Here is a 9,382-nt window from a genome sequence, read left to right on the forward strand (position 1 = left end):
TATTTGAAATGAGTCTCACCAGTCTTATATAGAGGCATGAATACCTCCTTTCCTCTACTATCCATTCTCTCTCTATGTACCCAATAATTCATCGAGCTTTCACTCACCATTTCAAACCATTTGACCACCTTAAGATCATCATATTCTATCATACCAAATCCCACTCCTCTTTTGAGCACAACAGTTCTTCTCTCCCTAAATAAGTGGTCTTGAACTCAAGGCCTACAAGCCAATGGCAGCCAGTGGAGACCTTCTGGTTGGCCTGCACACTTATCTAGAGCCTCCCACCCAAAGCAAGATCTAGTGCTTGCTCATCGTTCTCATTCTCAGAAGCATTGCTCTTATTCTTCAGGCCGCAAGCAGTATTAGTGAAGTAAACATGCTGCTTTCAGCATCCCAGAAGATTTCTCTCTGCTGCTACTTACTGCCTATGTAGGGACATGAAACAGAGGCAGAAAGAAAGCTTCTGGGCCACTGAAGGCAGTGTATTTAGTTCACTCAAGCTGCTGTCAGCCTGAAGAGTAAGAGCGGTGCTGCTAGGAATAAACATAGTAACACAGTAAATGACCACAGATAAAGAACTGAATGGTCCATCCAGCCTGCCCAAACATACACGCAGTATAATTTAATGATTTAATTTAAATTGTTCTTTTTCTTAGATATTTATGGGCCAGAAACCCAGAGCTCTGCTAAGTATTGTGCATCTATGAAGTCTCTGTCGAAGCTTACTCCAGCTCATCTAAACAATCCCAGCCCATCCTCAACTGAATGGCCATACACGTGACACAGACCGTGCAAGTCTGCCCAATACTCGCCTTAAATTCTTCAATATATACCATTATTTTCTGAATGGAGATCCTCTGTGTTCATCCCATGCTTTTATAAACTCTGCCACCATTATCCTCTCCACCACTTCCCTTAGGAGCACATTTCAGGCATCAACCTCCATATCCGTAAAGAATAATTTCCTTACATTACTCTTGAGTCTACCACCGCTCAATCTCATATTATGCCCTCTGGTTTTGCCATTTTCCTTTCTCTGGAAAAGATTTTGTTCTACATTAATACCTTTCAAAATTTGAATGTCTGAATCATATCTCCCCTCTCCCTTTCCTCTAGGGTATACTGTACATATTCAGGGCTTCCAGTCTCTCATCGTACGTCTTTTGGCACAAACCTCCTACCATTTTTGTCACCCTCCTCTGGACTGCTTCAAGTCTTCTTCTAGCCTCTGACAGATACAGTCTCCAAAATTGAGCACAATACTCCAAGTGGGGCCTCACCAACAACTCGTACAGGGGCATCAATACCATCTTTCTTCTACTGGCTATGCCTCTTTCTATACAGCCCAGCTTTTTTCTGGCAACAGCCACCACCTTGTCACACTGTCTCTTTGCCTTTAGATCTTCAGACACTATCACCCCAATGTCCTCTCCCATCCATGCATATTAGCCTCTCACCTCCCAGCACATATGGATCCTTCCAATTTCTAATCCCCAAATGCATTTCTCTGCATTGAATTTTAGTTGCCAGATATTAAACCTCTAACTTTTACAGATCCTTTTTCATGTTTTCCACTCCATCCTCAGTGTCTACTCTGTTACAAATCTTGGTATCATTTGCAAAGAGGAAAACCTTTCCTTCTAACCCTTCAGCAATGTCTCTCACAAACATTTTGACAAAGATCTGCCCCAGCACTGATCCTTGAGGGACTCCACTGCTCACCTTTTCTTCCTCCAAGCAAATTTCATTAATCTCTGGTGTCTGTTCATCAACCAGTTTCTAATCCAGTTCACCACTTTGGGTCCTAACTTCAGCCCATCAAGTTTGTTCAAGAGCCTCCTATGAGTAGCCATTTCAATGAGAGTGAGAACAGTGAACAAGCACTGGATCCATTATAGTAGAATCATGTGGGGAGGGTAATAGAAAGATATTGGACCATGGGGATGGAGAAGAAAGGGATAGAAAGATGTAAGACCTCCAGGGGAAGAAATGGAAGGGGAAAATAAGACTATGGGAGGGGGAGGGAAGGAGAGAGAGATGTCAGATAAGGGGATGAAGGGGAAGGAAGGTAGAGAGATACAAGGATGGTAATAAAGAGATTCTAGACTGCGTAGATGGAGAAGGAAAGGGAAAGAAAGATGCCATACTTCCAGTGGAATTAAGGGAAGAGAAGGGGCCAATAGATATGCCAGATTATGTAAGGAGGAGGGAAGGAGAGATGTCAGACAAGGTAATTAAGGTGAAGTACGTAAAAGAGATACCAGATCACAGAAATTAGGGAAAGGAAGGAGAGAGATATCCACCCACTGGATAGGAGAGGGGGGAAGGAGAATGATGCTAGACCAGGGAAGATAAAGGGATATATTCCAGAATAAGGTGGGGGAGAGGAAGATGGAGGGAAGCATAGACCACAAATGGGATAGGAGGGAAGTAAAGGAAGGGAGAAAGATCCCAGACTATGGGAAAATGAGAAGAAAGATCCTAGACCATAGGAGAGGGAAAGGCATGGAGGAGATGGTAAAAAGGGATATATGGGAAGGGTAGAAAGAGAGAAAATATGGTACACAGGGGAAAATAAGTGGGGAAGGATAAAAGGAAAGGGAGAGAGTGGGGATGAGATGGCACCCAAGGATGGAAGGTATGGAAAAGGAAAAGAGATAGAAGAAATGCTGTATAAGGATAGATGGGAATAGGGAACAAGAAAGAGAGAGGGGATGTTATATATGGATGGAGTGGAAGAGCAGAGAGAGGGAGGAGATAGTTTATATTTGAAGGGAGAACATGGAAAAGTAGATAGATTTAAGAAGGAAGCAGAAAAATTGAAGAAAGTTGAATGTTAAAAGCTAATGTCAATGATGGATAAAGGGCCAAAAGTGAAGAAAAGAAAAACAGCAAATGGATTAAAACTGCAACCAGAGTCTGGGAAAAGATTATTAGAAAAATAAAATCAAAGATAACAAAGGTAGGAAAATGATTTTATTTTCAATTTAATGATTAAAATATGTCAGTTTTGAGAATTTGTATCTGCTCTCTATATTTTCCACTATTCAGGAAGAAATGTATTTCTTTCTATATTTCTGGTGTTGTACTGTAAGGCATCTTAGAGTTCCATTTGTGTAAATTAGGATTTTTAGTTTGTGGTCCTGTATTTGCATAGGGTTTATCTGTGTTCTTCATATGCAAACAAGGTCCGGTGTTCTGGTAGTAATAAAATGTTGTGAAGCATTATTTGTGTCATGGCCTTAAGTTGGAAGACATTTTGGGCATTTGGACTAGCCCTGAAATCTATTAAGAGTGGTGTGGATTCCTCAACAAGACACTTTCCTTCCAAGCAGGAATCTGGAACAATACTCTAATTGACTTACTCTGTAACCATTTGTCATACCAATCATTCAGAAGATCACTTAAAACCCATTTATTCAACAAATTTGTTAACTTCCTCAATTGTTTTTCCTCTACGTCTTTCGTCATGCTCCTGTTGTATATAACTATTTTACACTCCTGTCTGTTTCCTCCTACTTCATACTCATGATGTAACTTAGCTGCATTCATGCAGTCTCTCTTGTTGTAAACCATCTTGAACTGAAAGGTATGACGATATAAATAAAGCTATTATTATTATTAAAGCTATTATTTGAATAGGGTTTATCTGTGTTCCTCACATGCAACCAAGTTCAGGAATGAATGTTGTGAAGCATTATTTGTGTCATGGACTCAAGTTGGAAGACATCTGTCACCTCTCTTTTAGCCTTTTTGAACCCAAAATGTTCCTTGTTTGAAAACTAGTGAAGACCACTACCCTAAACTATACCATTCCCTTGGATTTTTGCAGCCTAAATGCATGTTCATTCATTTCTTAGCATGACATATTAGCTGCCAAATTTCAAATTATTTCTCAAGATTCACTAGGTCTTTCATTGTATTATCCACAACATCAAGGGTGTCTACTCTATTTCAAATTTTGTTATCATCCACAAAGGTAAATCTTACTAGACAGCCCCTCAGCAATATCACTTTCAAAAGTGTTTATAAGAACAGGCCCAAGAACCAAACCTTGAGGCACACCACTGGTAACATCCCTTTCCTCAGAGTGATCTCCATTGAATACTACACTCAGATCCTGACCCAGTCTGTTACTCTGGGGCCCATACTAAGTTTATTTATTAGTCATCTATGTGGAAAACTGTCAAAGACTTTGCTAAAATCCCACATCTAGCATTCTCCCAGGTCACCATGTCAATTCTCTAGTCACCATGTCAAAGAAATTGATCAGATTTGTCTGATAAGACCTGCCTCTAATGAATCCATGTTGCCTGTGCTTATGCCACCTTGCTTTTCCAACTTTAGTGGTTTACCCCAGGCTGCCACCTTATTATCATTATTAGAATATTAGGAGTGTTCTTCAAAGAAAACATGATTTTAAACTAGTGCCACATGAAATGTATTTCCATCTTGCACACACTATATATTTATCCCGCCACTTTTGCACTTCCTCCTATTACTAACCTATCTAAAAATCATATCCACCCCCCATTTTACTTTGTTGACTATCAGTTCCTTCTATTTGCATCCTTACTTTCCTGAGTCCTTGGCCAGCCTAGTCTCTAAAGTTGTGAGCTGTTTGGACATTGATTTGAGGGGAATTGCAGGATCATTTTTTAAGGGTTACTTTATAGTATGTGTGCTCACATACATGTGTAAAGGCCAACGTTCTGCCTTAGCTCTATTCTGCAAAAGGTAACTTAACTTGCATAATAGGTATTTGCAAGATAGAACACACAGAGATAGAGCATGAATTGATATAATAATAATAATAATAGTTTATATACCGCGGGCCGTGAAGTTCTATGCGGTTTACAATGATTAGAAAGATGCTACAAATTGAGTGGAACATACATAGTTAGAGATTGGTGGCTAATAGTTTAAGGGTCAGTTTTCATGGGAGAGATTGTAGAGATTCGTTACCTAGGTACTTCAAGAACAGGTATGTTTTTAGGTGTTTCCTGAATTCACCATAGTTATTTGCGTGTATAATCTGGAAGTAAGGAAAAAGATCGATGCCATCTTCTCAGCTCGGGCATTAACCCACATTCAGGTTTACAAATATAAATTCCATTAGGTAGGGCTTTCATTTACATACTTATCTTACAGACCCAGCTGCATTTTGCATTTAGGTATCATAGAGCTTATCTGGCTTCCTACTATGTGGCCTCAGGTTCTTAAATGGAGATACCCAGTTACAGAATTTCCCCCAAAGGATTCCCTTTCATATTATGCCAACTATCACTAATACAGTTTTCTGAATATAGCATTCCTTTATGAAATGATGTTACCTTCCATGGCAAATAATCTGATAATCTCTCTCGGTCTCCATCCCACATGGTGGTATTTCCAGAGCCAGAGAAAAGCATGTCTTTCAAAGCATGTGCCAGGGCATACACCGCATTGTAAATGTTATAACTCTTGGCAAAGTGGGTATTCTCACAGTGGGACATATAGTAAAAATCTTCATCTCTACTACAGGATTTTTTTATGCTTTTGGGACACCGGTCATCACACAGTCCTTTCCACCATTCTTCAATTGCAGTATCGTTAGGAAACATAATAGGATTTACATCATGTATAAATTGTAAAAAGCTTGGAATGTTTTTCTTTACTGCTGTGAAGAGCAAGGTGTTATTCTTGAAAGGAAATCCCACTGGGTAGGTTAAAGGATAATCAATGCTAGATGTGACAATCCAGACCTTGCCCGGCATAAACATAGATTGTAATATTCCAAAAAAATTCCATGCATCCACTGAATTAAAATGGCCAATGACCACATTAGTTGAAGATTTATAAATAGTTTCATTTATTTTGTTAATTTTCCTTTGTAGCAAAGCATTGCTTTGACTGAATATTTCTATGAATTTAATGCAGGCTCCATTCTGCTCAATCCCTTCTTTCAGAAGCTGGACAAATCCCAGGCTGCTGTCATCATCAGGTGCGAAGATACCAACCCAGGTCCAGTTGAAATGCTTCAGTAACTTCACAATCCCAGTACTGGCCTTAAGAATGCTGGGCATAGTCCGGTATAGATATGCAAAGTTAGCATCACTCATAAAAGGATTTTGAGAATCATAACTGATCTATTGAGGAATATAATTAATTCAGAATTATCTTCAAGAGATTGTGGGGGGTTAACTACTAAGCTATAGTAAAATTTATCATGGTACTACATCTTGCCCCCTCTTTTACAAAGGTGTGCTAAGCATTTTTAGTGCATGCACTAAATGCTAACTTGTCCATAGACCAAATGCATGCGTTAGCGGTTAACACACACTAATATTTAGCTTGTGCTAAAACGCTTAGCACACCTTTCTAAAAGGAGCCCTTAGTCTATGGTGTGAATCAGTAACGTAACTTGTAATCATGATCAATGTCTCAAGCCTTGATATTTTTTTTCTGCTCCTGGAGCACTGGGACATGAATGTGCAGTCCTATGCTTCTGGGTTTCTACTTAAAGGTGGCAATGCAGATTAAAATGGGTGTCCCCTGCATAAAGAGTTCTCAGCCCCCAGACCAGACTTTCACCCCTTTGAAATCTCTCCTATTTCCCAGAACAAATCACTTCCATAGTCACCTATTCAGACCCCCTATCCCATCTGAAAATGTAAATCATTTGTTCACTCGTTTCAAAAATATTAGGACTTGTGGGCATGTGATGAAGTTACTAAGTAGAAGATTTATGTTGAATCTTTTTTATTAGCAAAGTAGAAACAATTTCAACAAAGCATACAAAAAAAAAGTATATCTTGGATTCCAGTAACAGTGACCCCTCTATAATGTTACTACCACCACAAGTACTACAGGCCAATCATTCAGAAAAACAAATTATAAAGTAGAATATATTCGATTCAATGTACCCCTCTTACCAACTACTTGGATTCAGAAAACTTCCCAAAGAAAAGAAACAAAAAAGCTAGGAGAGTTAGACTCATACTCACCTAAAGACTGTGTCCAAATCCCAAATGATTTCTGATCAGAAAGAAGAAAAATGCACTCCCCAAAGAAGAGGAAGAAGAATAGAAAGAAAACACACACACACAACCCATGCTGACTCCGTCTCTTTAAATCATATTTGTCTAAGTGTTCCACAATTTTATTTTTTATAATTGTTTCTAAGATTTTACCTGGCACTGAAGTCAGGCTTACCGTTCTATCATACTCTACAGTAAAGAAGTAAGATGCAAACTTTCCGCGTAGAAATTTAGAGACCAAAGATGCAGCAGGTTCTGGAAGGCTTCAAATGGTACCAGCTCTTGAAATTGTTGACCTTATCTGGGACCTGATTTTAGAAGATTGGTGAATATTGACAAAAAACAATTGCTTGGATACTACAGATATCCATAAGAACATAAGAACCGCCTTCGCCGGATCAGACCTAGGTCCAACTTGTCTGGCGATCCGCACACGCGGAGGCCCAGTTAGGTGCTCCTTGTTGGAGACCCGGGTTTCCCGTATTCCCGGATATGATTTGCAAGAAGGTGTGCATCCAACTTGCGCTTGAAACCCTGAACACTAGTCTCCGCCACAAGCTCCTCTGGGAGAGCATTCCAAGCGCTCACCACTCGCTGTGTGAAAAAGAACTTCCTGACATTTGTCCTGAACCTGCTGCCACACAGTTTCAGGCTATGACCTCTTGTCCGTGTCACGTCTGAAAATGTCAGTAATGCTTCTTCCTGGTCTATTATGTCAAATCCTTTTAATATTTTAAAAGTCTCTATCAAATCCCCTCTCAATCTTCTCTTTTCGAGGGTGAAAAGTCCCAGTTTTCTGAGGCGTTCCTGGTAGCTCAAATTCTCCATACCTATGACTAGTTCCAGGGAAAGTATTGTGTGCATAATCCATGAACAGCTGGGTATGCAGAAGTTGTCAGCCAGGTTTGAATGGTGATGAAAAATGATATCAAGTGGACACTTCCAAATTGATTTTGCAGCATTTTAAGTGAGCTGGTGCCAACTTTTTGGAACGACTAGTTACTGCTGATGAAATATGATTACACCATTGTGATCCTAAAACAAAACAACAGTCCTTGCAATGGTGGTACTCAGGTTCTCCAAGGACAAGGATATTCAAGACCCAAATTTCAACAGGAAATGTCATGGCCTCTGTGTTTTGGGTACACCCAAGCAGGAGATCCTAACTTATTAAGGTAGAAGTACAAAGAAAAGAGAGAAGGCAATCTGTGGTGCTCAGTATCTTTATTGTGGTCAAGACTCAACATGTACATGTTTTGGCTGTAAGGCCTGCCTCAGGAGTCTTAGCCTCAATGCAGAGTGTTATGCTGTAGTTTTTCTCCCTTATGAATTTAATACTCGGATCAAATAGTCAATAGGAAAAACAAGATGATGTTATCATTCTCCAAAAGGGTTAGATTTCTTTGTAAATGGGAATCCATATCTGATAGTGGAGATTGCCAAAGGACAATCTTTCACCTAAAATAGGATCTTTTATAAACTCTGATGATGTCACACATGATTTACACTCCAACATCCATTCAGAGATCTGTTATGAACCTTAAGTTCCAGAAGGTGTTGGAACTCAAAGGCTAAACAACCAACAACTTTAGGGTTCATATTTAATATCAGAAAAGCAGCCCTATACAGGCTGTACACCTCAAGTAACAATTACAGAGGCAGCCTTCTGCAGGCTGCTCACTGCAGATTGTAAAATTAATACAACCTCTTCATTTAACCTCACTGAGAAATGTATACAGTACATGCAGCCCTTATTCATGTACTGCTTCTTACTGCTAGGGAAATTCATACACTTAACCTCACTACTCCAAGTGCATGAATTTTCCTTAGGCTATACTCTCCCCATCTTCAAGAACAAATGATTTGAACCATAGAGTTTTTTTACAAATTTCTTCAACGACTATCATTGCTGATTTCTTGAAAGTTCTTGAATATGTCAACTGGCTAGTCAGGATGACTCTGCTCTAATAGGTATCACTTCTGCTTACCACACTGTGTCAGGGGGAGAGTGAGGAGAGGGGATTAATTTGTTCACTCAATCTTTTAGATGCTTTTCTATTGCTTCTGATGTCATGGACAGAGAGCTATCATTGCCTCTTTTGAAAGAGTCAGAGTTTTTCTGTCAGCTTGATAAATAGTCTACAGAAAGCACAAAGACAGTTAGAGTCAGAAGGGAAAGAGAGTAAGGAGAGAGAACTTACATTACATTACTGATTTCTATTCCGCCTCAACCTTGCAGTTCTGGGCGGATTACAAAAGAGACATCTGGACATTTCCAGGATGATTACGAAGACACTTCTGGACTTTTCCAGAAGAGTTACAAGAAGAAGAACATTTCCAGAGGAGTTACAAGAAGAATG

Source organism: Geotrypetes seraphini, chromosome 12 (assembly GCF_902459505.1).
Source record: "Geotrypetes seraphini chromosome 12, aGeoSer1.1, whole genome shotgun sequence".
In the NCBI taxonomy this organism is placed as follows: Eukaryota; Metazoa; Chordata; class Amphibia; order Gymnophiona; family Dermophiidae; genus Geotrypetes; species Geotrypetes seraphini.